The following is a 26,585-nucleotide window of genomic DNA, read 5'->3' as shown; positions in this document are numbered from 1 at the left end:
AGAAGAGAGAAGGGGTATTTGATCAGTCTCTTTCCTCATACTCCATCACACTTCTCTGCCTTTATTCAGATAAGGGAGGAAACAGCTCAGAAACTCCACTGTAGTTGCCAACTGCCCCCTGCCAAAAAAATAAATAAAATAACCACCCCCCACAAAAGACTCAGTTCTGGAAATTTTCAACTTATTTTCTGTTTTTTCCTTTATCTTGGTTTCTGTTTTTCCTTTATCTATCACATTAACAGAAATTAATTAACCAAGAAATCTTGGTTTCTGTTTTTCCTTTATATTTCACATTAAAATGGTCCCCAAATGCCTACCCTTTAAAACAAGGGTGACCATTTGCTAACTTTATGGTCCTATATTAAGAAGGAGAATAAGAGTAAACTCTCTAACTTGCTTATATATATTAGTATACATATTATTAGACTGGGGAGGGGATGCTCGAATCTGAAGCTCCTTAAATATTTTCAGTCATTCATTCTGCAGGTATTTTATTAAGTACCGACTATATGCCAGGCTGTACTCTTAAGATTGCAGGTAAAGCCACAGGCCAGACAGCACGGAGATTTCTTTTTGGAACAGCTATAATAAGGAAATATCTGGCCAGAAGTGACAAGGGCTATGGAGAAAAGTGAAGCAGGTTCAGGGGTTTCCAGAGTGGCTGGGGGTGGCGGGGGCTCTGCTATTTCATGTAGGGTGAACAGGAAAGGCCTTCCCAGTATCAGATGACTTTTTAAGTTGAGACCTGAAATGATGGAATGACCCATGATGCCACCTGGAAAAACCCTACACATGTACTTTTATACTAGCTTGAAGTCCAGAACAAACAAGGAGATAAGCTGTGAAACTTCTGGAAAGTGAAACCTACAAATAATAAGGCTTATACAACACTTTGAACCAGCCCTCAATTTATCTGCAATGATCCTGAAACCCTGTTTAGTGACTACTTAATCTTTTACCTAACTCAAATACCTTAACGGTAGTATCTCTTCACATACTAAGAGAATTTTCCACTTAAGTTGTACAAACAACCCAAGCAGATAATGCAGGTGTCAATGTCTACTCTGAGGCCCTGATTAGTTGATTTGTCAATGGGCGTACAGTAGGGAAAAAGAGTTGACACTAGCTGATTTTGTTACTGGCCATGCTTTCACAGTGAGAAAATTCAAAGGAAACTGGACAGTTCTCCAGGTTTTAGAAAGGTCAATTTTTAAAGTTCTTTTAATTAATAACAAAACAATACCCTCCCTCCCCTTAAGAACGGTGACATACAGCAGCAACAACAAAATCAATAAACAAGGTAAGGATCAAATGTCTCCTTTTGTTCCTACTAAGTAAATGTGATCAGCAATTATACCGATAGACTTGCTTGCGTGTGCGCTAAGTCACTTCAGTCCTGTTTGACGCTTTGTGACCCTATGGATGGACTGTAGCCCACCAAGCTCCTCTGTCCATTGGATTGTCCAGGCAAGAATACGAGAGTGAGTTGCCATGCCCGCTCCAGGGAATCTTCCCGACCCAGGAATCGAACCTGTGTCTCTTATGTCTCCTGCATTGGCAGGCAGGGTCTTTACTACTGGTGCCTCCCGTGAAGCCCCAACTGATTGGTTTAAGTTCTTTTCAATCTATGTTCTACAGTAATGGTAATAATGCATAATGATAGGAAATAACCCATTTTTTTTATAGACTGAAGAAAAGAGCAAAGAAACAAAATGGGCAACCAACTCATTTAATCCATTTCCACAAAACTATGCAACCAAGAATTTTCCCCTGCTTGATAGCAAAACTTTCAGATGCATCACAGTCATTATGAGAAAAACTGAATGTGAGTCTCATATTTTATTGAGATTTCTGATTTATCTGATCTAAAACAATATATACATGTGTGTACATATACGTATATATGTATACACACGCTGTGGATATGGACAGTTTTAAAGCAGTTTATAGATTAAGAAATAAATGATGTGGAATCATGTCTGTAAAAGGATACAACATAATTGCTGGCTATAAAATAACAGTAATTAGCAATCTATTTAAAAATTTTCACCTCTGTAATCTAAAATATTTTAAAATAAGACTTCAAATTATAATAAGGTTTTAAATTTGTCATATAAACTGTGAAAAGTTTATAGTGATTTGATTGTGTTATACTTAAACTGACACACACAGGTGAAGGCAGAAAACTGGAAAATCATTCATTCAGGGAGGAGTCCAAGAGATCAGAAAACAGGCAAACCATGGTTTTCACAGGATAAACTGTTTTACATAATGCATTAATCACACTCTCAAGTAGTATGCTTGGTATCTTTTTTTGTCAGCTTCCAGATACCTTTTCAAGGTGAAGCACCTCCACATTTAAAGCAGTGAGACCAACTGCTAATCTGGGAAAAATATAATCAGTACGCTACAGAGTATCCCCAAAGTCTGGAAACATAAGGGAAATAATGTATTTATTATGCTATTTTTCAGAGGAACAATTATATCCATTGCTTTAAATTTGGAGACACTTTACCTGAAAGGTATTTGGAGGTTGATAAAAACAGATTGGGCATATTATTTGACTTGGCATATTATATGCCCATATTATTTGGGCATAATATTGGGCATATTGTTTCATTTAAATTTATCTTTTATTGAGGTAACACTGGCTTTTAACATTATATAAGTTTAACGTATACATTATATTTATACTACTGTGTACACTACAGAATAATGACCATATTATTTTAAAATCACTAATATCACATTTTCTAAGTTTCCTGACTTTTGGGGCTCTCTGTAGCTGTCGAGTGTCTGCTATGTGCCAGGCACTGTGTTAGGCGCTGGGTATGCACTGGGGAACTAATATGGTTCCCCCCTTACATCAATTACCATCTACTCACAGGAGCAGAACATAGATCTTCCTGGAACTGGGTTAAAATGTCTACATTTTGACAGTGACATTAGGAATGAACATAGCTGTTACGAATGAACGAACAAATGAACAAAAGAGAAAGGAAGGAAGGAAAACCGTTCAGTCCAGTAGGATTAGGAACATAAAATTTTAGAACTGGAAGGAAATCTTAGAGATCATCTAATTTAGTGGTTCTCAACCACAGCTGGGCATCAAATTACTTGAGGAGCTTTTTCAAGTTAAATGTGCAAAACTCCACCCCAAACCCACTCCCTTAAAAAACCTCTGTGCATTTGCTCCACAGGTGTTTATGGTTCACATCTACGGTTAACATGCACTGACCTGGACTAAGTCCCTTACTCTACATATGAGGAAACTGAGGCCCAGAGAGGCTGAGTGGGCTGACTAGAAATCATACAGCTATTGTACCACAGTCCAAATTTTCTGATACTAAAAAATGAAGGTAAAAAAACTTCTGCACTATTATACCACATCACCACTGTCTGTTCTTGAATCTCCACTCAAGAAGAAATCAGGATAAATGTCCAAGTACTGTACATTTGAACTGAGGTGTTGGAGAGACTCTTGAGATCCAACCAGCCCATTCTAAAGGAAATCAGTCCTGAATATTCATTGGAAGGACTGATGCTGAAGCTGAAACTCCAATACTTTGGCCACCTGATGTGAAGAACTGACTCTCTGGAAAAGACCCTGATGCTGGGAAAGATTGAAGGCAGGAGGAGAAGGGGACGACAGATGATGAGATGGCTGGATGGCATCACTGACTTGATTGACATGAGTTTGAGCAATCTCTGGGGACTGGTGATGGACAGGGAAGCCTGGCGTGCTGTAGTCCATGGGGTCGCAAAGAGTTGGCCACAACTGAGCGACTGAATTGAACAAGTACTTGACCAAAAGCTCCTGAAGTGAAGTGAAGTTGCTCAGTCGTATTTAACTCTGTGACCCCGTGGGCTGTAGCCTACCAGGCTCCTCCGTCCATGGGATTCTCCAGGCAAGAGTACTGGAGTAGGTTGCCATTTTCTTCTCCAAAAGCTCCTGAACCAAAGTATAAAAGCCAATGTGTACAGGCAACATAAATATATAAAAAATAAAGACCCATCAAGTACCATGGTAACCTGGTTGCTCCCTGTTTAAAGAGCCAAGTCAAGCCAGTTTAAAACACTCCCACACAAATATCATTATTCCCATCAGTTTCCATTTCAGCACTGCAATGAATAATACTTTTGGTTTTTGTGGGTAAGGAGAAGAAGAGAGTAATTTCTTTTCTGGTTTATTTCTAAAATTTAGAAGGTTAAAAAAATATATGTTTCCAGTACCTCAATATAAAGAAAGCCTGGTCTGCTTTTAACACGTTTGGCAGTACTTGAGGACATGTTTTTGGCTATTAGCCTGACAAGCTGTTTAAGCTTATAGAAGACCCACAAAGGGAACTTATATGATTAAGTTAGTTAAACACAAACATCTTCTCTGTATATTTTATTCCCTCCCTTCATACTCACAAAAACATAAAAGGCTAAGGCATTTCAGAACTGGGTGAGGGGGCAAGTTATTTATCACTTCAGCTCTCTTCTCAAGGCTTGTGTAAATAAGAACTGAAGCAACTCAGTGAAATTATTCATATGACCCTTGTGAGGAACAAAGATCAGCACCAGAAAAGAGTTCAAAATTCTGATGAAGTATATGCATTTTCTTATAAGAAACATCTGTGATATCCTAATGCACTTCAGACCTAACTTTATCTCTTTCTAAAAATTATGTAACATGTGCATATCTCAAGCACTGAACATACTTATTAATTACATAGTCACAGAAGAATTTAAAATGCAGTCTCCTTTTGACACACATTATAACAAGTATTCCAACACTAGAACACTAAGGAGTCTTTTGACATAAAATCTAACAGTTCCTTAAATTGTTTGGCAGATATTTTGAAGCAAAACAAAATGCCACACCATCTAAGTCTTTTCCAGTTCCTAATGACGGAATTTAGATTATTCAAGCATGTAAATAACAGAGCTGAAAACATCAATTACAGTTAACAAGTTATGAGTTTCTTCAGAAGAATATCATATTATTTACTTATCATTGAGATAAAAGACAGAAAAAAGGAAGTACAAATGCCTTTGGTGAAACTATACCATGATCTAAATCAGTTTACTATTATTAGATTGAAAGAGGGTTGGTTGTATATGTGTTTGTATCCAGAATACAGCAGTGCAATGAGGGCAGAGGAACTGGCCAATATATAAATAGGTTTTAACAGACTTTCCAGTTCAACCATAGTAACTATATTAGGTTTTGTCCCTACAAAACCACATGGGCCAGGGTGGGCTGAGTATTTGGCAGGCTGGGGTGCTCAGCTGGTAAAGCACCATAAACCTCATTTTACCTTGAGTTGAATAAATTTCCTCTGAGATGGTTTGCTTAATTGATAGAGTTTTCAAGGAGAAAGGACAAGCCTAAGTGTTGGTTGGTGGGCGCTCCTTACACTAAGGCGAACCTTGCACCTTCTTCCAGCTTTGATCAAAGGCCTCCATCATCATTCGTGGTAGCACTCTGGATGCAGGCAGTAACCTAACCTCCAGGATCTAACAATCCCTAGCAGCCTGGGTTAATTTCAGCTGTCTCTAAAAGGGCTACATGAAACATGGCATTTACAAATTTGGATTATGCAGCACTATTTATTACATGATGGAAGATTTCCAAAAATGTCAGAAGAGATGTTGGCACTTATGCAAGTAAACTACTGTTCAGCCCAAAGAATCACTATATTCTATAAGATGCTTTTGCCAGGATTGAAAGGGCCTATGTGAAAACACCCTAATTGGGACCATCTTAGCACCTCAGCTATTGGATACCCTCTGGCTCTAGGTGTTACGTTTCAAATGGGCCAACAAACCATCCTAGAAACAGAACCTCCCAGTCCTGTAACTAATCCCTTCACTCCAAGTCCTGAGAGTGTATATTTTCTTATTTTCAGATTTAATAAGGCAAGTATATCTGGTAGCTATTAAAAGATTTAAGCCACTGCTGTTTTAAAAGGTTTCAGTATTCAGAGATTTCAAGCCCATAGAGGGGGCAATGTGGCAGGTTTGGTTGCTGTAGAATGGTGAAATTATTTCCCTGGTTCTCTTCCTGTGCCCCCTTCCCCCACCAGCCCACTGTTTTAAGAGTGTTCTTATTGACCTTTCTCTACCCTTCTAATGTGTCTTTAACACATGTTCATGGGTTCACAAAAAGAAAACTAGAAGAATCTGAAGGGAAGACACTGGACCAAGGAATCTTCAGTGACCTAAATAGATAACTACAATGACAGATCTGTAAAGGAGGAGGCAGAAAAATTTGAAACATTGGCTACTTACAATACAAGGTCAGATAATCTTTCCTTCTTTTCTTCTTTGGGGAAATCCAAACAGCTGTACAATGTTTCTTTAAGTTTTTCTTTATTGAACAGTCCTCATGCTTGCGCAAAACCAAGAGCCATCCTAGAAAACCAGGGCCAATATTGTGTCACATTAAGTGGTGGCTACTTTATACCAGACTTTTTTTTTTTTAAAGGTGACAAAAATGGGGTTGGTGGGGAGAAGGTGGTTATAAAAAAAACTTCACAGGAAACCAAATAGCCTTTATTTAAATTAAAAGCAATCACAGGCTGATTCTTGGAACATACTTGGAAATGCTTTTTGGCATGCAGCTGCTGCATGCCGCCAATATTGTGTGTAATTGGAAACATTTCAAACAGAATTGTTACCAAAGTCAAAGACCATAATTGCAAGCCGTGGGATCTGCGTTGCAGATAAAAGCAGGGCAGCTCAGGGAGAGCATGCTGCACCCAGGGGTCTCCTTGCTGGCAGCGTCTGACTACAATATTTTCACTGTATTATCGATGTCTCTTTCTTTCCAGATCCCCAATGAGACAAGAAGGAAACACAGGGAAGTGTACACAAAGCAAAAACTGGTAGGTGCTATAAATCAGTGGTCAGGACAAAACTCTCAGAAAGGAGTACATGACTTCAGTACTTGAACAACTGAAATAACACAGCCTTCATTTTTTTTTCCCCCTGAAGTGTAATCCACTAGAAATAAAAGGCTTCTCTCCCAAGAGTTGACTCCAAACTTACCAGTGAGAAAAATACAACTGCAGTCTAATCGGTCAGTTGTCTTTTAGGGTCGCTTAGGACCAAGTTACCGACAGGAGGCAAAACGTTAAGTCCAGGTAACTGACAGCTGCTTTGTTAGTTCACAGCTCTAAGTTTTAGAATGTTTACACTGGCTTCTGCTCTGCTGACTTTTTTTTTTTAATTTTACATTTAAAATCTCTCTTCATAGGGAAATGAATCTGGAAAGGTCTAATCAGTTCAGGCTGGGCAATCACTCTTGTTCTACAGAGGTCTCTTCAAAACTAACCAAAACGCATTTTAGAGTTTAGTCTAAACAAGCATACAAAACAGAGACACAGGTAGGATTTTACGTTCTCTTTGAGAGGTTTGATCCCCCAGGGGACTGGAAACAGTCAGAGCAGTGGACCACTGGCTCAGGAGTCGTCCTTGGAAAAACCATGTCATTCTGGCACATGGGAAAGGGTCCGATTATTCTGCTGTGTCTCCGTGCCAGGAGTGTCATGACATCAGCGTGCTCCAACTTGTGAAGCCTGCCTCTTCCCACCATCTTGCCTTCAGGAGAGAGGGGAGTGGGGGAAGTGGGGAGTGAGGCGGATCCCAGTGCAATTTCGGGCCAGGCCTTTTCCACTGTTCATAAGTGTTCCTCCACCAACACACACACAGTTAACTTCTGCGACTCCAGTTCTGCACAGCAGTAGACCAGAGGGTTGGGTACTGGTTCCTGGCAGCGCTGGGGGCTATGCTTGCTTGTGTCCAGAGACGGAAGAATCCAGAAGTGGGGCCAGCTGGGTCCTGGCACTTGGCTCTGGCTCCATGTGCCACCTGAGGTTTCGAGGAACAACATCGAAGCAGGACTTGGCACCCGGACTATTGTCCTTTCCTCTCCCAGCTCACGTGCTCACAGAGACCTTCTAAAGATACCAGGGCACAACACACTACTGCTTTGTTCTGAGACCAGACAGCAAAGCAGGAGTGAACCCTCAAAATACCAACCAACCAACCAACCTAGAAACACAACTCATTCTCTTTCCTAACTCTCTTTATTGTGAAATAATTAGGCCTGCATTTAAGCAAACTGAATATTCTCACTTGAATGAGTTAAACAATTAGTACTATTTTATGTAACCTGGAGGGAAAAAAAGAGCTATTTTTCTCCCAAGTGGAAGGCGTCTACCCTAGCCCATTGGCATCTTTAACATTTTTATGCACAGATGAGGATCACTTTGCCTTTTAAAATTACTTTCCTTCTTTAAAAGGAAAAATTTACTCTTTATAAACTACTTTAACCAGAAAATTAACTGCAGTAACCAGAATAATCTTTTCTGAAAATTGTTTCCTGTAATATGGGCATTCTCAAGTACTACGTATATACCATTACAACAGGTACACTTAATTACTGGAGAATCATTTAAAAAATTCCTGTTCCATTTCATGAGTATTATGAAGAGTCAGTCATAATACTCAACTCTCTTTTGTTTGATTTTCAAGTAATTATAAAAGCTTCTATAGAAATTATCTCACAATGTCACTTTTTAAAACTTAGATTTCAGCTTTTTAAAATTCCGACTCAAGAATTTTTAAGTTGTTACCTCTTTTCTTTTGTGTCTTTTCAGAGTAATCGTAGGAGAGGTTATTAGGAGTAACCAGACTTTTACCTGTATCTGACTCTAAACTTTATAGTTTAGCTATTAACTCTTATAAGGGTCTTTTCTTCATTCAGCTGATATTAACTTTTACTTGGGTGACCCAAGCTGACTCATTACAACCTCCTTAATTAGAAAGACAAATGGTGGTTCCATAGACCCTGATTTTAAAAACATGATAAACTTTTAAAGGTTCAGTGGTATTACTGGCAGAACTGATTGAATCTGCCACATGAGTAAAATACATCACTTTTCCTTAAAAACTTGTGAACCAACAGGGTCATTCAGTGATAAATCACAAATTAGTAGCAAATTAAGAATGGAAAAATTAACTTACAAAACCCATTTGTTTATATCAATATGGCTCCCCCTATGTTCCATCCAGTCCTTTGGTTCTTCAGAAGTCCCTCCCTTTCCTTCCTTCCTAGGCTTAGCCATGAGAAGTCACTGTCGTTAGCCATGGTTTATTAAAACAGAGATTTTCAAGTTCATCAGCAGTGTGCCAACTTTCAACTGTGGGTAATGTCCATTTATTTCTAGCACCTTTTAGTTTTAATATGTAGAGCACATGCATTGTTAACCTTTAAATCCTTTGTATAAACATTTCTGGAAGGGCTTTAAAACATCTCCTCTGTATTTCCTGACTTGCCAGTTGATGGCATTTAGGAACTCCCTGGTACCAGCAGGTGCTGTATTTTGCTTTCTTCAGGTTCCAGCTGGGCTACAATGACAGACTCCTGTCCCAGGCCCGGCCCAGCCACCTAGGCTGGGACCACATGGAGGCAAACTGAACCGGGCCCCACCAGACAGCAAGATAAATGGCTGCTGTTTAAGTTTAAAATCCCCTGGTGGGAGTAAATATTGTTCCAGAGAAAAAGGCTTGACAAATATTGCGTCATCCTTCCAGAGCTGTCTTGATTAAAGCAGGATCTTTGGATTAAGTTGGTGCTCAATTCAGAATGTATCTATCTTGCTGTCATGGGATTTTTTTTCCCCCTTCCCAAAGTCTGAAAACAGACATATTGTTGGGAATGGTCAAACAAGGCTACCGCCTCCCAAGCGGCTAGAGTCAACTCTGATAATAGAAGGCGACTGAACACTTCACTGAGGATAATGGAGACAGCAAAGGCTTAGTGGGAAAAGGCCAGTTGTCACCTAAGTGACAGGCAACAGCTGAGCTCACACATCTGGAGCCAGACCAGGGCAAATATTCAGCAACCCTCACCAGTCTACACCTTGGGTTTGTCTGAAGTAACAGATGGAAGTTCCTTTTACTCCAAAAACACATTAAAAAATATCTGACAGTGAACCACATTGATTATGTAACATCAGCAGCAAACACCCTTCTGAAGTACTGGTTAAAATTGGGAGCTAGACAAACTACCGCAGGTACACACAATTTCATCACATACAACCTCTTCTCCATAAAACCCATCCTAAAAGCCACATATATATGCATGCTTTTTATAGCACAAATGCAGCTGAATTCCTTGGGAGAGGCAAGATCCTTACATGTTCTTTTCCTTTAGGCAGTTTCCATGCTGTGTTCTTCACCTTGCTCAGGGCCGCAGTGGCTCTGCCTCCCATACTCTTCAAGAAATCAGCAACCAAACGTGTTTGGCTTGTGATTCTGAACCCTCCTTAGGCAAGCTGGAACGCAGAGCGGTGCCAGCCGTCCTTCCCCCACCCCCACCTCCTTCTTCAGCCTCCTGAAGACAATCTGTGGACAATTTCCCCAAAGTCTCCAAAATAACACGGCACTGCCAATAGTCACTGGCGATGCCGTTTGTTTTTCTTAGAGGGCAATGAAAATTTAACAGCTTTCTGCTGCATCCTGAGTCCGGGTCCTGCTAATTATTAACATGCCCAGTTTCTTTAACTTTTTCTGCCTAAAAGGAAGTCGACGCTCCCATTCTTTCCCATATTCGTGTTACACGCAGAAAACAGCTCTGCTGGGGCGGGAGGTAGGGGGCTGATGCACGCCAGGAAAAAAGCAATCGACCCTTTCCCCGGAGCGTTAGGGGAGAGTCGGCAGCCTGCCTCTGGACGCCGGTAGGTGACAGGCGATTCTAAGCGGCGGACACTGACCAATGCGCCCTGGCCTCCCTGCGCCCCGCAGCGCCCCAACTCTGGGGCCCCTGAACGGTTTCCACGCAGGGAAGAATCAAAGGAAGAGTTGGTTGTGCTGCAGCCAACAGGAGCGGTGCGGGTAGGCTATCTGAAGCCCTCTGGTGCCGCAGCCCCAGTATCTGCTTTCACTGTCTACACAGCCCAACAAACCGGTTATGCCCATCTCCCGCATCTTCTGCGACACCGAACCACTCCGAGTGTCAGATGCCCCGCAGTGACGCGGACCTTTTCGGCCCTTACCCCGCGGCGCTAGCCGCCCACCGCCGCACCCGCAGCCCCTCTGCAGAGCCCACTCACCTCAGAGAGGGAGCGGGACTCGGCTGGACGGTCGTCTACTCTGCGTCGGCTCTGCGGACCCGCGCTCCGCGGTGTCAGCGACGGGCGAAGGCGGGCAGCACAGAAACCATCCGGCACCCGGGACGTGGCCGTTGCGGCCGCGGCGCCCCTCGCGGAGGTCAGCGCTGGCGGCGCGAGGCGGGCACGCTCCGGAGCGCGCTGTCTGGCGCGGCGGCCGCGGGAGGCGGCGCTCGCGGGGCTGCAGGCGGAGTGCGCCCGGCTCCCCAGCCCTCTCCGCGCCGCCGCGCACCCCGCCCTCGGCCGCCCGCCCGGCGCGAGCGAAAACGCGGAACGCGGAAACCGCCGCGGGATCCGGGCCGCGCGCGCCCACGCGCCCCCGGCTCCGCTGCGAAAGGCTGGCGGGTCGGCGCCGGATTCCGGCGGCCGAGGGCGCGCGGAGGCCGGGCTGGTTGGACCGGCTCGGCGCCGCGGGAGGGCTGAGCTGAGTACGGGCAATCTGCGGGATGAAGTTCGCCTGGGCGCAGCCGGGGTTCTCAAGTGCAGTCGGGTCTTCCCTGCCCCGCCCCCAATTATACGCTTTTTTTTTTTTTAAACCAAGCATTCTGATGGATGGAAAGACAGGAAGGGTGAAGGAGCAAAAAAGACAAACCCAATTTCCTCTGATCAAACGGTTTCGGGGTTGCCTATTTGGGGTTCTTTTCCTTTGGCTTGGTCGGGGCGGGATACTTAATTAAACTCTTACTTCGATTCCTTCCGGCGCGCCTCGCCTCACTGGGGACCGGATTGTACTCGATCCTATCTCGTGTAATCCCACAGGCTGGGCTGTCTCCACCTCCGAGCAAGAAGCCACAGATTCAGCCTCCCCTCCCCTCCCACCCTGGTCATCTCAATAAAAACTCGAGAGTCTGAGGAGCGCATGTGAAAACCTCAGCTCGTCGCAATGTCCCGGCCTGAGCCAAGTTAGCGTGTCGCACTTAGAGTCGTATTCAAAATACTACTTTCATCACGATGATCATTTTCCTGGCCAAGCTACTCCATGTTTTCAGTCTGCCCAGCCTCCAGGGCTGGGCTCTCAGGCGCATTTTCTCAGATGAAGTGGAGCTCAGCTTGTTGGAAAGTTCTGCCCTGACATCTGTGTCGCCTTAGAACCTTAACCCCTCTCACTCGTTCCAGTTCCAGATCAGTGGAGTTTCATTCCACGGGGGTTGCAGAGGGTGGATCGGACAGCAGGTGTTGAGCCCAACTTGACAGGTGTCTCTGCAAATCTAGGGATTCCTTGACCTCTCAATCCCTTCTACAACCCTCTGGGACACTGTAACATCTTCCTGAAAGAAGAGGATGTGTGCATGCGTGAGAGAGGGCGGTGTGTTAATCGATGGATTTTTAAATTTCTTTAAGAAAAATCAAAACAGCTAATTCTAGAAATTTTCGGAGCACCAAATCTCTTCTATTTTAACTGGGAGTAAAATAAGGGAATACTGAACAAATTCTGAGTTGATGAAAAAAGGATATAAAATCAATAACATTTAAGACAAAATGAAGGGGAAATGGTACAAATTTAAGGAAAGTTTGGCCACAGCCCTGTGCTCTGCAATTCCAAATCTGATTTAGATCTCCCTGCGCTGTGAAAACTTTCTCACCTCTAGATTCACCCCTGAGTTTCTAAACCTCTGAGCACAGATCTTTCAGGAAACAAGACTGTTGCTTTTGAATAACTCCACTTGTTCCCGGTGTTTGTACCTGATGGGAATCTGGGGGAAAACAACCTAGGCTGTCTTGCTTCTCAGCATTTTTTTTGGAATTGTGTGTGTTTATCTTAACAGGGTTACAAATGCTTCTATTAAGCTGTAGCCTTTTAGCTTCTACCTAAACTCCAGAACTGTCCAGAAGGCTGACAAAATGATTTATTCCACCCATAGAGGTTGTGAAAATCAGTACTTATAAGGGCAAAGAGTCCACTCTCCATCTGTGGGTGCCTGTCTATTGTTTCAATGGACACCTTCAAGTCAAAGTAGTTTTCCAACAAATTGAATGACACCGTGGAATAGAATCAGTGGAGGATGGGGTGGAGGAAAGCATCACTGACCTGCAACTGCATCTTCCTGAGAAAATCCTCTCTGATGGACCAGTGGGTGCTTGTGGCCAGCAGAACTGGGTATGGAGCAGCTCAAGAGAAGTATATTTATGGAAGGTGCAGTTGGATCTCCCTATTAACTGGAGACAATGCTACTTTCTTATGATGAGAAATAAATCGATAAATCAATCTGATATCAGAGGACTTAGAGCTCTGTGGTGACCTCACAAAAGTTTCATTTGTTGAGCACCTATTGTTTGGTAGCAAACATGTTGGGCACTGTAGGGTGTTCACAGTTGCCAGTTAAGGGGATTGCTGTCTGTTTAGACAATGCACTGAACAGCATCTTTTGGACCTATTGCAAAGGGGAACACTTGATCTTCAACCAGGACTCCCAAAATTACTTTGGATGGTACATGTGATAATTTGTTTTTAGAGAAATTTGAGTTCAAATCTCAGCCCAGCTGCTTCCCAAATGCAGCCTAGGATAATGTAGTTAGGATTAAAGTGGTGCTTAGGTTCTTCATTTGTAAATGAGGATAATAATATCCATCCCCAGAGAGCTGCTGGGAGGATTGAATGCTAGGCATGCAGAAACGACTCAGCAGGTAGAAAGTTTATACAGTGCTGGTATATAAGGCATTGTCTCACACCACCCTTCTCTACACCAGCCTCCAAGCAAAGTCCTATAAGTTAGGAAAGAACTATTTTGGACTTAATCTGAAAAAGTATTCTTTATTGTGGACTATTCAGTTTCTTCTGGGTCTTTTATCCTAATGGTGTTATTTTCTTTGTCTACGCAAACCAACGTGGTACAAAGTCTTTTTTTTTTTTTTAGTAATTTCTTTATTATTATTTATTAAGCACCAGCTTAATACTGAAGACATTTCAAATCACCAGTCAACAACTCATTCTTCCCCACCCAACCCATCCCAAATTCTTGATAAAGAGCTCTTCAAGTAAAGACACACTCTTTTCCCGCCTCTGTATAAAACTTTATGAAATAAAGGCAAAGAACTGTGCACATCTTGCTGTAAATGCTGCCCGCAGCTGTGGAGACAGTGTCTGTCCAAGGCTGTCTTTACTGTACAAGTCCTGAAAGACTCTTGTTCATGAATTGCCTCTTCACAAAGCAAGTCCACCACTTGTTGGGTTTATCCTTCTGAGGGTCAAAAACTTTCTCATAAAGTCTCAGTCCAGCCTCTTGCCTCAGCTGTTGTAAGCAGGCCCTCATCACTTCATCTTCCTATTTGTCTGCAGGTTTGGCATAAATGGCATTAAGTGGAAACCCAAAGGCTCTCTGGGAATGGGAAAATTAGTGATTCTCAGTGTATACATTTCTTTCTCACCTTGGCTTTTAGAGTTGCACTTTGGGGGTTTTTTCGACACTCAGAAATGTAGAGAGTTATATATATCAAGGTCCTATAGGCTTCATTGTTAATTTCATAGTTTTTTGAAGAAGACATTGGCCTTAAAGTAATAGATAGCTTCATCTACAATATCTGTATCTTTTGTCTCTCTAGGGGCAGGTCCTTTGAACTGACTTCTGATAGGCAACAGTGCCACATTTCCAATGAGTTTGGTGTCGGGGTCTATGAGGGAAGAGTGGTAAGCCGGCATCTTGGAGGTGCCCAGGTCTCAACCCCAATGAAAAGAATCTCCAAATCTTTTATAAATAAATCAATTCATTTAGGGAATGTCTATTTTTCTTTTAAAGCTTTGATAACAAATGCATATTTTTGTAAATGATATCTTTATGCACTGAAGTGTGTCCTTCAAACATTCATCAGTTGGGGTCTTCAATTCCAGTATCTCAGAATGCAATTTATTTGGGAATAGAATCTTTACAGAGATAATCAGGTTAAAATGGGGTTGTTGGGTGAGCCCTAGTCCAGTTTGACTGGTGTTCTTCTAGAAAGAGCAAACGCACATGCACATAGGCAGAATAAGCCACGTGAAGAAGGCAGAGGTCAAGGTGATGTGTCTCATAGATAAGCCAAGGAACCACCAGAATCTCAGCAGGAGACTTGGGCATAGATTCTTCCTCATGGTCCTTATGTTAGGAGACGCACACTGACTGAAGCCACCCACCCTGGGCAGGCACCATAGTAACCATTTGCGCTAAGTTATTTTACAACAGGGAGTCCTACTAAGGAGCACAGAACTAATAAGCCATCACCAACCCGAAGAGTTCAGGAAAGGTCAAATGGAGACACCACGCGTCCAACCACCTCCCAGAATCCTTCTGCTGGCATCCATCTTGGCTGAGCGATGCATGCACCACCAGGAAGGACCCTGAGTAGAGTGATTGGCCGGAGAAAAGCCAGAAACTAATCCCATCACCATAAAACCTGAGACCGCGTGGCAGAGCAGTTCTCCTGGGTTCCCTGACCTTTATACTCTCTGCCAGGGCGCCGGTTCCCAGTAAAGCCTCTTGCTTTGTCAGCATGTGTGTCTCCTCAGACAATTCATTTCTGAGTGTTAGACAAGAGCTCCCTTTCGGGCCCTGGAAGGGGTGTCCCTTCCTGCAACACTTAGAAGGAACCAATCTTGCTGACACCTTGATCTCAGCCTTCTAGCCTCTAGGACTGTGAGACAACACATTTCTCTTGCTTAAGGCATCCAATTTGTGTACTTTGTTATGGCAGCCCCAGCTAACATACAATTCCCAACCAAGTCATGTTATGAAGGCCTTGGCTCATTGAAGAATATTTCTACATGAAGATGAATAATTCCCGATGGTTTAGGCCACAAGCTTGGTATTTTAAAAAGCGAGAACCTGATGATGTTGGCAGGCTCTGTTTGATTCCCACGTCTGCTGGGTTCCTAGGCTTTGCTTGGTCCCTGATCCTTGTATCTCATTTGCTCACATTTGGGACTCTTTCCTGACCTGCAGACTCAGCCCTACTTAGTGTTTCCAGAATGAATCATCCTGACCCTGTAATGACCTGCATGGACTTAGCCGTAAGGCATGTTTGCCTGCTGAGGAATCCTACATAGGCTTCCCAGCAGTTTCCGGATACATTGCACCCTATTTGGTTATCCTAAAAGATCTTTCATATTTACACTCTGCTAATCTTTCTAGTTTCTTTTCCTACCACTCCCAATCCTTGTTTGCTCTTACCGTGTTATTTACAGTTCCTCGAAAGCATCAAGCTATTATGCCTCTGTGCTTTGAACACACCTAGAACGTTACCCACTGATAAAGGTCCTCTTTTACTAACTCTTGCTTATCTTTTAAAATTCAACTCAGACATCATCTTTTGATAGTCCATTGATGTGCATATTTGTTTTTCTGCCCATCTGGCATTTCTTTCTCCTTTGTAATGCCCAGATTTCCTTTGGGGAACCACCTTCCTTCACTGTGAGTGCACAAGGTTTCACTGGAGACTCCTCCCTGGTTTGCTGTTGGGATCATGTGACCGAGGCCTGGAAACGGAGCACTAGATCCTCCTGATCAAAAAATTGGTTCAGGGAAGGGCATGTGTTCCAAGTCCAGGTCCTGGATTTTTTGTACAAGATTGTAGGAATTCTACAACAACAAATTCAGCAAATCTGTACTGAGCTCTGTTGTACCAGCTACCTTTTTTGCTGGAAATTCAACAGTAAACCAAACAGACAAAGTCTCTACCCCTATGGATCTTCCTTGAGCCTCTGGATCAAGCCCCATCTGAAAACAACTGCCACTGAGCTTGTCAAATTAAATCAATATCTTGTTGTTTAAGCCAGTTAGGGGTTGAAATGACTTGAAATTAAAGAAGACTAACTGATACATTCTTCCCTCATAGAGATTCTACTTTGTTCAACTTTCTACTCCTTTATCACTTCATTTGTTTATTTGATTAATCAAACCTGACCTTATTCCATCAAAGTTTTGTTCACTTACAATTATGCAACAGTAACACGCAGCAAGCTAACATGAAATTTTAATTTGAAATTAGGTATGAAATGTGAAACAGAAATGAGAAAAATTGATAAAACTCACCCGATAAAGAATGGGGCACAATTTATTGTTTAGGTTTATAGCAGCCAGTATAACATGGGTGACATAATCCTTACACAATTGACAATGTATTTAAGATTAAAGAATTGCATCAAGAGAAACACAACTATTGCTAAATCAAGAGCAGAAAGTGGCACCTTTACCCTCAGATCTTCATGAAAAAGGCTCTAGAAAAATGATAAACAATGTCCTCAACAAAATCTTCACAGAAGCATAAACAGCATGTCTCTTGAGGCTGTTTCTCAGAGTATCCCTCAGCTCATTCTTCAGAAAATCCATGTTTCAGAAGAAGCAATTTAATTCACTCCATTTTGTGACAGACACTTCACAGAGTATACAGCAATTACATTAAAGTGAGAGGTCCAGAGTGTTCTGGTATCACATAGCAGGAGCAAGCTACACAGCTCGAGGGGACAGAGGTAGAGTCATGGAAGTTCTCCTGAAGAAGAGGCACCTGAAAGATGAGCTAACCTATGGAAAGAGGTGTGTGTGTGTTTGTGAGTATGTGCATGTGTGTACAGGTATTCAAGCATTTTAGGCCGAGGGAACATCATGTGTAAAAGTGAGGTGTGTGTGCATGCTCAGTAGTGTCTGACTCTTTGTGACCCCATGGACTGTAGCCCACCAGCCTCCTCTGTCCATGGGATTTCCCAGGCAAAAATACTACAGTGGGGTGCCATTTCCTCCTCCAGGGGATCTTTCCAACCCAGGGATCAAGGCTGTGTCTCTTGCATCTCCTGTTTTGGCAGGCAGATTCGTTACCGCCGAGCCACAGGGGAAGTGAGCTGGTGAGTGTAAATATGGCAAGCCTGAGAAGATGAAACATGCCCCATCTGGCTGCAGTCTGAGGTGCAGGGGGAGGGCAGTGGTGGAGGTTTGAATGAGCCTTGAGAGATGGGCAGAGGCTGGGTCATGAATGAACCTAAAACAGGAACAAGTTTGATGGGGACGATTCAGTTTTGGATGACAAGAGCAAATAACCTTCATGTTAACTAAGAAGTTAAGTAGGAAGGAGTTAGGGAGAAAATGGTGCACAAGAATTCAAAAGAAGAGAGTATTCCAAGAAGAGAGGAGTACCTACCTTCTTCTGCCAAATTTTAAATTGTGCAGAGCAAGGTATGTCCCATGGAGCCCTAAAAGTTCTCTCAAACCCCTAAATTAAGAGGTCTGATGGAGGTCCTCAAAGAGAGTTGAGCAGTTTATTTACATCCTCTAAGTGGACCAGCTAATCAGTGTATCCTTTAGGCAGTTCAGTTCAGTTCATTTCAGTTCAGTCGCTCAGTCATGGCCCTCTGTGGACTTTGCACCCCCATGGACTCAGCACGCCAGGCTTCCCTGTCCATCACCAATTCCCGGAGCTTGCTCAAACTCATGTCAGTCAAGTCGGTGATTCCAACCATCTCATCCTCTGTTGTCCCCTTCTCCTCTTGCCTTCAATCTTTCCCAGCATCAGGGTCTTTTCCAGTGAGTCCTCCTTAAATAAATGCGCACCAGGCTTTGAGGAGTTTGGCCAGCAATGATCCTGAAATTATAATCTGTGGGGAAATACTGAACTACTCCATGTTGCTCATTTTAACAGGAATTATATATTTCAATTGGAATTGGGCTTCCCAGGTGGCTCTACTGGCAAAGATCCCGCCTGCCAATGCAAGAGATGGAAGAGATGTGGGTTCCATCCCTGGGTTGGGAAGATCCCTTGGAGGAAGGCATGGCAATCTACTCTAGTATTGTTGCCTGGAAAATTCCATGGACAGAGGAGCCTGGTGGGCTACAGTCCATGGGGTGTCAAAGAGTCAGACATGACTGAGTGTCTAACACCTCACCTCCTCATATATTTCAATAGTCAGCTGATCCCAGTTGATCATCTCTTGTAAAAATTGTGTGTGAAAATTTAAGGCCATTTTAAAGCTGAGTGGGAGGAGGATGCTGGGTCAAGGTTCCTTCTCTGTCACAGCAATCTTTGTGGTCTCTGATTTGCTGTCCCTTCCACTATGGTAACCCACTCCAGTATTCTTGCCTGGAGAATCCCATGGACGGAGGAGCCTAGTAGCCTACAGCAAAGAGTTGGACATGACTGAGCGACTTCACTTTCACTTTCCACTAGTCTGAGCCCAGAAAGCAGAGTGTGGCCTATTTCAATGTTTTGACTGCAGTGCTTTGCACAATGACTGGAACAGAATAGGTGCTTAATATACACAGTATGATGAGTGAATACTGGGACCCAATGGAGAGCTGCTGGGCAGGAGCGAGTGAGGTGGGGGCACGTAGGGCTCATCTGCCAAGCCCTAAGGTGATCCAGCCAAGGCTGGTGTGGTACACAGGACCACAGGAGTGGTCTGCACGAGTTATAGCGCCATGTCTTTGGGCAGTAGAGACTCCGTTGATGGGGAGGCATGTGCTGGGTGAAGCAGCAGTTGGGGTTTAGGGGCAAGGTCTAACAATGTTCAACCAAAGGATCTGGGGTTCAAGGGTGGACCTGAATCCCAATGGCCGCATTAGAAATCAGGTGAAGTCCAGTGTGGTCTCTGTGTGATAGGGATGCAGCTGCTACTTGGAGAAGCCCCATAGCAGGCCCCCAACTTTGGAGAACAAGATGAACGGCAGGCCTCCACAGTCAAAACGCAGGGGCCAGTCTGGAGAATGGATTGGTGTTTTGGTTCTATGATTCTGGCTTCCTCAGTTATCCTTCAAACCAGACGACCCTATTGATTTCACATACCTGTGAGTTTGAGAAAAAAATCACAAAGAAGAACTATAAATGTGCTTTCACTTACAGCTGTTGACCCTATCTATTTTATTTCAGAGGTACAAAGACTAATTCTTTCAATTTGACATCTACAAAGCTTAAGACAGTGGCATAATGGCTTCTAATGACCTTTCTGGAAATAACCTGGGTTGAATGGTGCTTTATTTTCTCTCTCTCTTTTTTATTTTGTCTAAAAGGAACTGTGGAAATTGTAGTTGAATCACTGATAAATTGGCTTCTCTAAATCTTAGATTTTATTACCTATTCTCTCCTTTTTATGAAAAGTGGCAATTCCTGCTTCAGAATGTTGCTTATGCTTTTGGCCCCCGGGCTTAAAGACCTCCTATAGATAGCACATGGCGTTCCATAAATATCTTCAAGTATGACCTGTAATGTCTGAATTAGCTTTTCCCCTCATCAGAGCTTTGGCTGGGACAGAAGTTCGTAGATGTTGGAGTTTATTCATTAATAATTCCACAACTCCTGGTCACACTTCCATCCCATGCCCCAGCTCCCACCCTGAGCCCAGCATATGTGGGGTATTAAAATAATATGAAGCTCAAGCAAGCATAAAGAAAAAAAAATGACATACTCAATAGTACAGTTATGGGCTCTACATGTAAAAAAGGAGCAACTTTCGAATAGACATTGCTAGATTTACATCCATTTTCTTCTGGAGTTTAAGATGGGAAGGGTGTAATTGTGGGGTGCTGGCTTCATGCCATTTCATGAGAAAAAAAAAGGAAGCTGTTGACATTGCTTACCAACCCTGAAAATCCAGAGACAGCCACGGGGTAGAAAGAGGGTGCGGGCAGCATTTCTGATCCCTTGTGAACTGGCTCCCAGGCTGGTTCCTCCACCAGGATGTGGTTTTCTGTGAGTGAGAGCCACTGATGGACTTGGAAATTAGTCTTTTATGTTAGTGTGCTGACCACATGACTCTCCATTACTGTCTGAAAGCATTAGCAAAATAACCTGTCACTCGTGATGTGATTGAGAGAAATGTACAAAGGAAATGAGTTTACTAACTCCATTAGGTTAAAAGGCAAATGGGAGACTGAAACAATAATCAAATGGTAATATTTTAATTTTCAGAATTAGTTATCTGACAGGGCACTTCTCTTTTAATTTGGTGTTCTATACAGCGAAATGATGAAGTTTAAGGAGCTTAATAGAGGAACAGAGGAAATGAGGGTGCCGAGCAAATCAACAGGCTTAATCTTCTTTATAGAGGTTCAGAGTTACAACCCACTCTTGCTAAAAAGTACTATTCCAGCCACCTCAGTAGAATAAATCAATATGAGAAAAAGGGAAGAAAACTCAAACCCCACAGAAAAAAAAAAGCTGAAAATGAAATCAATGAATTTTCCCAAATGAATGACTCATGATGCTGAGATCCCAGCCCGTGATTCTGCGCGGTGCCTGAACTTCAATATTTGCAAGTTGCATGCAATCTCCTTTAGTCTGAAACTGCAGTTTGCCTGGAAGCAGTTATAATTCTCTTACTGTCTCATTAAATAGGTTAAAGCAGGCAGGCAGTCCTGTCAGCAGGGCCTGGGAGAAATGTGAATACAGTGGGAAGTTGTCTTTGCACATTGATTTTCTTTGCAAGAATCAGCAAAGGTGTGTGGGTGACAAGAGGAAGGAGGAAAGCAGGAAAAGGAGAGGCAACTCTCAAAATACCGCCAAAGGAAATGAAGCTCTTGTCACAACCATGGCGGGGATATATTGATACTATTTTTCCTCCACAATTGAGGTGGGAAGCACTCTCCATGGGAGCAAAGTCCTCCAAAATGGATCCAAGTCATTTGATTTTTCATAGTACAGATATCCATCAGTGGACTCAGTGACCAGTGCTGGGCAAGTTGCTGTTGTTACTCTTATTGGCATTATTTGTATTAGAGTCTTGTGGGTTAATACAGGAGGGTGAAGTTTTCTTCTCACTTTTCTGATTTGATGCTGAAATTGTTTTAAAATGTCTAAATGAAACCTTAGCTTATTCGCTGACTTATGAGCATCACTATAAGGATGGCGATGCAAGCTGTGTTGTGATCAGTAGTTAAGTGGTTCATTTTCTTCCTATTCTGTTTATGAGTGAGGTTGCTGACACAGCAGTTAGGTGGTGGCAAAGTTTTTACCATTTCTCCCTATCACCTGGTGCTTTGCACACTGCTTTCCTCTTATTTGGCATGGATTGTGTGCATTAAAGCTCCACCAACTAGACAGTTGGCCCTTGGAGGGCAAGGCTTGTCTCCGAGGTTTCTTCCTATCCCTCACATACACCTATGCATGTGGAACTGTGTCTTCACATCGACCATGTGTTGGTCGATGACTCGTATTGATTAAGTGTGTATTTCTACATCCTCAGTGAGCTCTGAGCACAGAATTACAAAAGAGCTGTGGGAGACTCATTTTATGGAAGAGGAAACTGAGAAAAAAGAGAAAAAATGTACTCACAGCACAGGGTCCAGTGGGGATTAGAACTCAGCTGTCAGACCTGTGTGTGTTTCTTTTGTTCCTTCCCAGTTGGAGAAACTGGTGTCACTAAGTAAAGTGCAAGAGACCAGGGTGAGTGGGAAAACAAATTCATGGCACACAGCCTGGGCTGCTACGACATCATTCTCAACCTTGAGCGTGATGCTGTTTTGTAAGTAGAGCCCAGGGAGTTCTGCACGTTGCTCAGGACCCAGGGCTTTTGCAAATGAGCCTCTGTCTTGACGCAGGGCAAAGAGAACGTTCCGCAAAGCAGTGGCTCCCAGGCATGAGTCTAGAGAGAAAGAAGGAACGTGGCAGCCAATAGAGTGCCTGCTGGCTTTCTTACCCGAGGCCTGGGCTGCCTGATTTTCTGCAAAGGTTCTTTTTAAGCAGCTATTTTGGGGCCACTGGCTGCGGGCAAAACATTCTTTTCCTTGACCACAATCCAAAGGCAAGCATACAGGAGGGCTTTTTTTTTTTTTTTTTCCTGTTGGCATCCCAAATAATGGCCTCCTTTCCTCCCCCTCTCCCTCTTTTCCTCCTGAGAATATTTGTTGATCACCTACTATGCGCTGAGCACAGTGCTGGGTAGATGATGTGGAGATAGCTATGAAAAAATCAACTGTCTTGTTCTGGAATGCAGGGTTTATTAGGGAGACGAATGTCATCATTATTTGCCTGGCAGTGAGATAAACACTGAAGAGGCATCTACAAAGTGGGAGCACAAAGGAAGAGGCAACTAAGGACATCTGTGGGGCCAGGCGAGTGTTTCCGAGGCAGTGGCATTGAGTCTTGATGGGAGAGTTATCCGGTTGGGTGGTTTTGGTGGAAGATGGAAGCCTGGCAGAGGGGACAGCCAGTGCAGACGCAGGAAAATGCAAGAAACCCACAATGCTTGGGAACCCAGGACCAGTTTGGAGTGGTAGAAAGTGAGGAGTTGTGTGTATGTGGGGGCAGGGTGGAGCTGAAAGCCCAGGCAGGAAAGTAGAAATCCAAAGGACACTGGATGCTGTGCTAAGGAGTTTATATTTTAGCTCAAGGTAATGGGGAAGAAAGAACCAGCAGAGCAGAAACCGACTATACTCAGGTCCTTTTCCTCAAAGTAACACACATTGCTGAATATAAATAGCTCTGCTAAAGGAAAAATAGACTGGGCTCATTTCATTTTCCTATAAAGATGAAAATTAGTTCTTGGAGATACCTTTTGCTTTTGCAATTATTAAGCTTTTCCAAGTGGTATGCAATGAGCAAATCTTGTTTTTCATGGACATAAAATGTATTTTCAAAGTTAATGGAAAGGGCAATGGACTGGGAATTGTCCTGAGACCTGGGTTCTATATCTAGGACCCCCATTAACAGAGGGTGTGGGAATCCCCTATGCTGGGTCTTTCTCATTCATCAGGTCAGGGGACGGGAACAGGAGCTCTCCAGGGACCTTTTAGCATTAGGATTGGAGTGTGTAACTTGTGTGTATGCATGTGTTTCTGTGTGTATTGGTGTATTTATATCTAGCCTAATTCCAATAAGAATATGAGGCAATAGAGAAGAAAAGGCACTGATTCAATAAGTCAAACTCTTAAGGCTGTCATAAACATAAACAAAGCAAAATAAAATAGCCTACTGATTCTCACCAAAACTAGAGAAGGAATAATAGCAGAATAAAGGACAGCCTTCTGAGTTGCCATCATCATGCCATCTTAAACTTTATTAATTTTTTGGATAGATAATACATGCATAAGTTTCACAATTTGAAAGGTAAAACATGCGTACAATAAAATTTTCCCTCTTGTCCCTTCTCCTAGCCACCCAGGCTTGCTCTCACCAGGCAGGCACTATACTCCTTTGGCTGCCAAGATAAGGTAGGAAATAGAATGATTTGCAAAGCCCTTAAGGATCAAAATTTATTACAAAAGAAAAGCACTTTTTTTTTTTTGAGGGAGGAGAATTTTAAGCTCTTAAAGAAGTTTCTCAAAAGAATACCTACACAACAAAGGCTCTTGAGTAAAATCACAGAAAATAAACTCAATAATATCTATGGCAGTGTAGAGGATTTCATTTCTGAGCTGCTTCAGAATTTAAAGAAATACTTAGTTGAATTTCCTACATTCTGTCCTACTAAAAAGTCAAGAGGAACAGACTTTGACCTGGAGTATTTTGAGGGAAGAATTTACCTAAAAGCTCATTTATTTCTGCCCTTGAGGTGTCCTAACTCCTGAATTATGTTTAATTTTGAAAAGGACTACCACCTGATTTGATTCTAAGGCAATTCAGTCCCCAAATGAAGTCCTGTATAACTGACTGGGGAAAACTTTTGGCTAAAATTGTTTAGTGTTGTCCATTTATATGTGACAATGCAATTGACAAAGGAATTTGGCTTGACCTCATTATTATTTAGCTGTTCTCCCAGGCAGGAATTGGTCAATAGGCTCAACTGCTTTTAGAGGCCACTCCTGGAATGTGAAAGTGGTACCGTGTGATCAGCATTAGAAGGGTCCTTCTGTTGGCCAACATAGGTACCTTGGATTTGGAGCCAGTACCCAATGGTACTGGCTAAGTGGATAAAGAGTCCGTTTGCAATGCAGGACACACAGGAGGTGCAAGTTCAATCCCTGGGTCAGGAAGATCCCCTGGAGGAGGTAAATGGCAACCCACTCCAGGAAATCCCATGGACAGTGGAGCCTGGCAGGTTACAATCCAAAGGGTTACAATGAGTCAGACGTGACTGAGCGAATACGAATGCACCATTCCAGGTACAAGTTAAACTGAGAGGGGAGTGTGGGTGACTCCTGCATGTGCCACTGAAATGATGCTAAATTTTGGCTAAATTTAAATGATTCTAAATTTTGGCTAAGTTGTCAGAAAGTGAGTGCTGTCAGCTCTGATTCCCAGACTAGTAGGAAAATAAATGTAGTAAAGGGGTTAGATCTTGGATCAATGCACATTATGTAATTTGGCCATAAATCATTGCCTGTAGAATGAAAGACTGACACCAGATCAATAATTGCCAGAAAAATTAAAATTTTCATTAAGTGAAACAGAAAGCAACAGTTGAACAGTAAAACTTCAAACCAGTCTGCTTTTCAGGTGGGAAAAGAGATGGCACGACCCAGGCCTGAACTTTGTTGGGAAGAACTAGCATAGAATTCTAAGGAAATGAGAGGGGATTAACTGGGTCTAATTTTTGTTTTTAATGGTGTTTGGGTCCATCTAGTTAACAGAGGTACAATTCAATTCAATTCACAGACTCAGTCATGTCCAACTCTTTGCGACCCCATGGACTGTAGCCAGTCAGGCTCCGCTGTCCATGGAGTTCTCTAGGCAAGAATACTGGAGTGGGTAGCCATTCCCTTCTCCAGGGGATCTTCCCAACCCAGGGAATGAACCCAGGTCTCCTGCATTGCAGGCAGATTCTTTACCATCTAAGCCACCAGGGAAGCCCGAAGTCAGACCTGTTAATTGCAGTAGGTTAAAGAAGCCCGGGGCAGGACTCCCTTGGGACCCTTCTCTGGCTTAAGATTTGTGTCAGAGAGTATTCTGGAGCCACAACAATAGCCCTTGTCCCAAAGTTGCTGCAGCAGAGCAGGACCTTGACAGGTTCCTCCCGTCACAGTCGTGTGACAACAAAGTCCTAGCCACCAAGTAGTCTAAGGGCCCGGCCTCCCACTGAGGCCTCTGGGAGCCCCTCCCCCAACCTCCTTGGCCACGGTTGAACCTGTAGCAGGTTTCTCAGAAATACAGGAAAACTATGTACTTTATTGCTAGTTTGCCTAGGTTTTCTTGGCGCCCTAACGGTTCCTTCGCAGACTCAGGGCAGAGAAAGGGGTCGGATTCTCTCTCCACCAGAGAGCTCTATTTCCAGGTTTAATTGATGTCTAGCTCTTGGTAGCACTGCTCTTTGGCTCACCCTGGCCTTGTCTCCTCTTTCAGCCAAATAGTTAATGACCTGTAAATAAACAAACAGCTGTTCAGAAGGATCCAGATATTCAAAGTGCCCTGAGGTGAATCTTTTTGTGAAGCAAAGCATCTTCTTTTGCGATGCAGAAAAGCTTCTTCTAACTCATTTGTTTTATAGGTTAGTGCACCATAGGGGTCTCCAACCATGAAGGTATCATTTGTAGTTGTAGTCAGAAGAATGCTGATAACGTTTACTGTTAAATTCAGATAAAATGAAGTCTGATT

The 26,585-nt window shown here is 43.1% G+C and overlaps 1 protein-coding gene and 1 pseudogene across 2 annotated transcripts in view; both read right to left on the bottom strand.

Annotated features, from left to right (window-relative positions):
- The window catches only part of PRICKLE1 (prickle planar cell polarity protein 1), a 113,779-nt gene extending 102,565 nt beyond the window's left edge, over positions 1-11,214 (bottom strand). For both annotated transcript variants that reach the window (XM_018047905.1, XM_018047906.1), the window contains exons 1-2: positions 11,109-11,214; positions 6,280-6,402 (exon numbers count right to left, since the gene is read on the bottom strand). The gene's annotated coding sequence lies outside the window, so the exon portion shown is untranslated. The remainder of the gene's footprint in view (positions 1-6,279; positions 6,403-11,108) is intronic.
- Positions 14,264-14,802, bottom strand: LOC102183665 (annotated as a pseudogene).

This window comes from Capra hircus, chromosome 5 (genome assembly GCF_001704415.2).
Source record: "Capra hircus breed San Clemente chromosome 5, ASM170441v1, whole genome shotgun sequence".
Classification (NCBI taxonomy): Eukaryota; Metazoa; Chordata; class Mammalia; order Artiodactyla; family Bovidae; genus Capra; species Capra hircus.
Note: the sequence above shows the minus strand (reverse complement) of the source record. Positions and strands in the feature narration are given on the sequence as shown.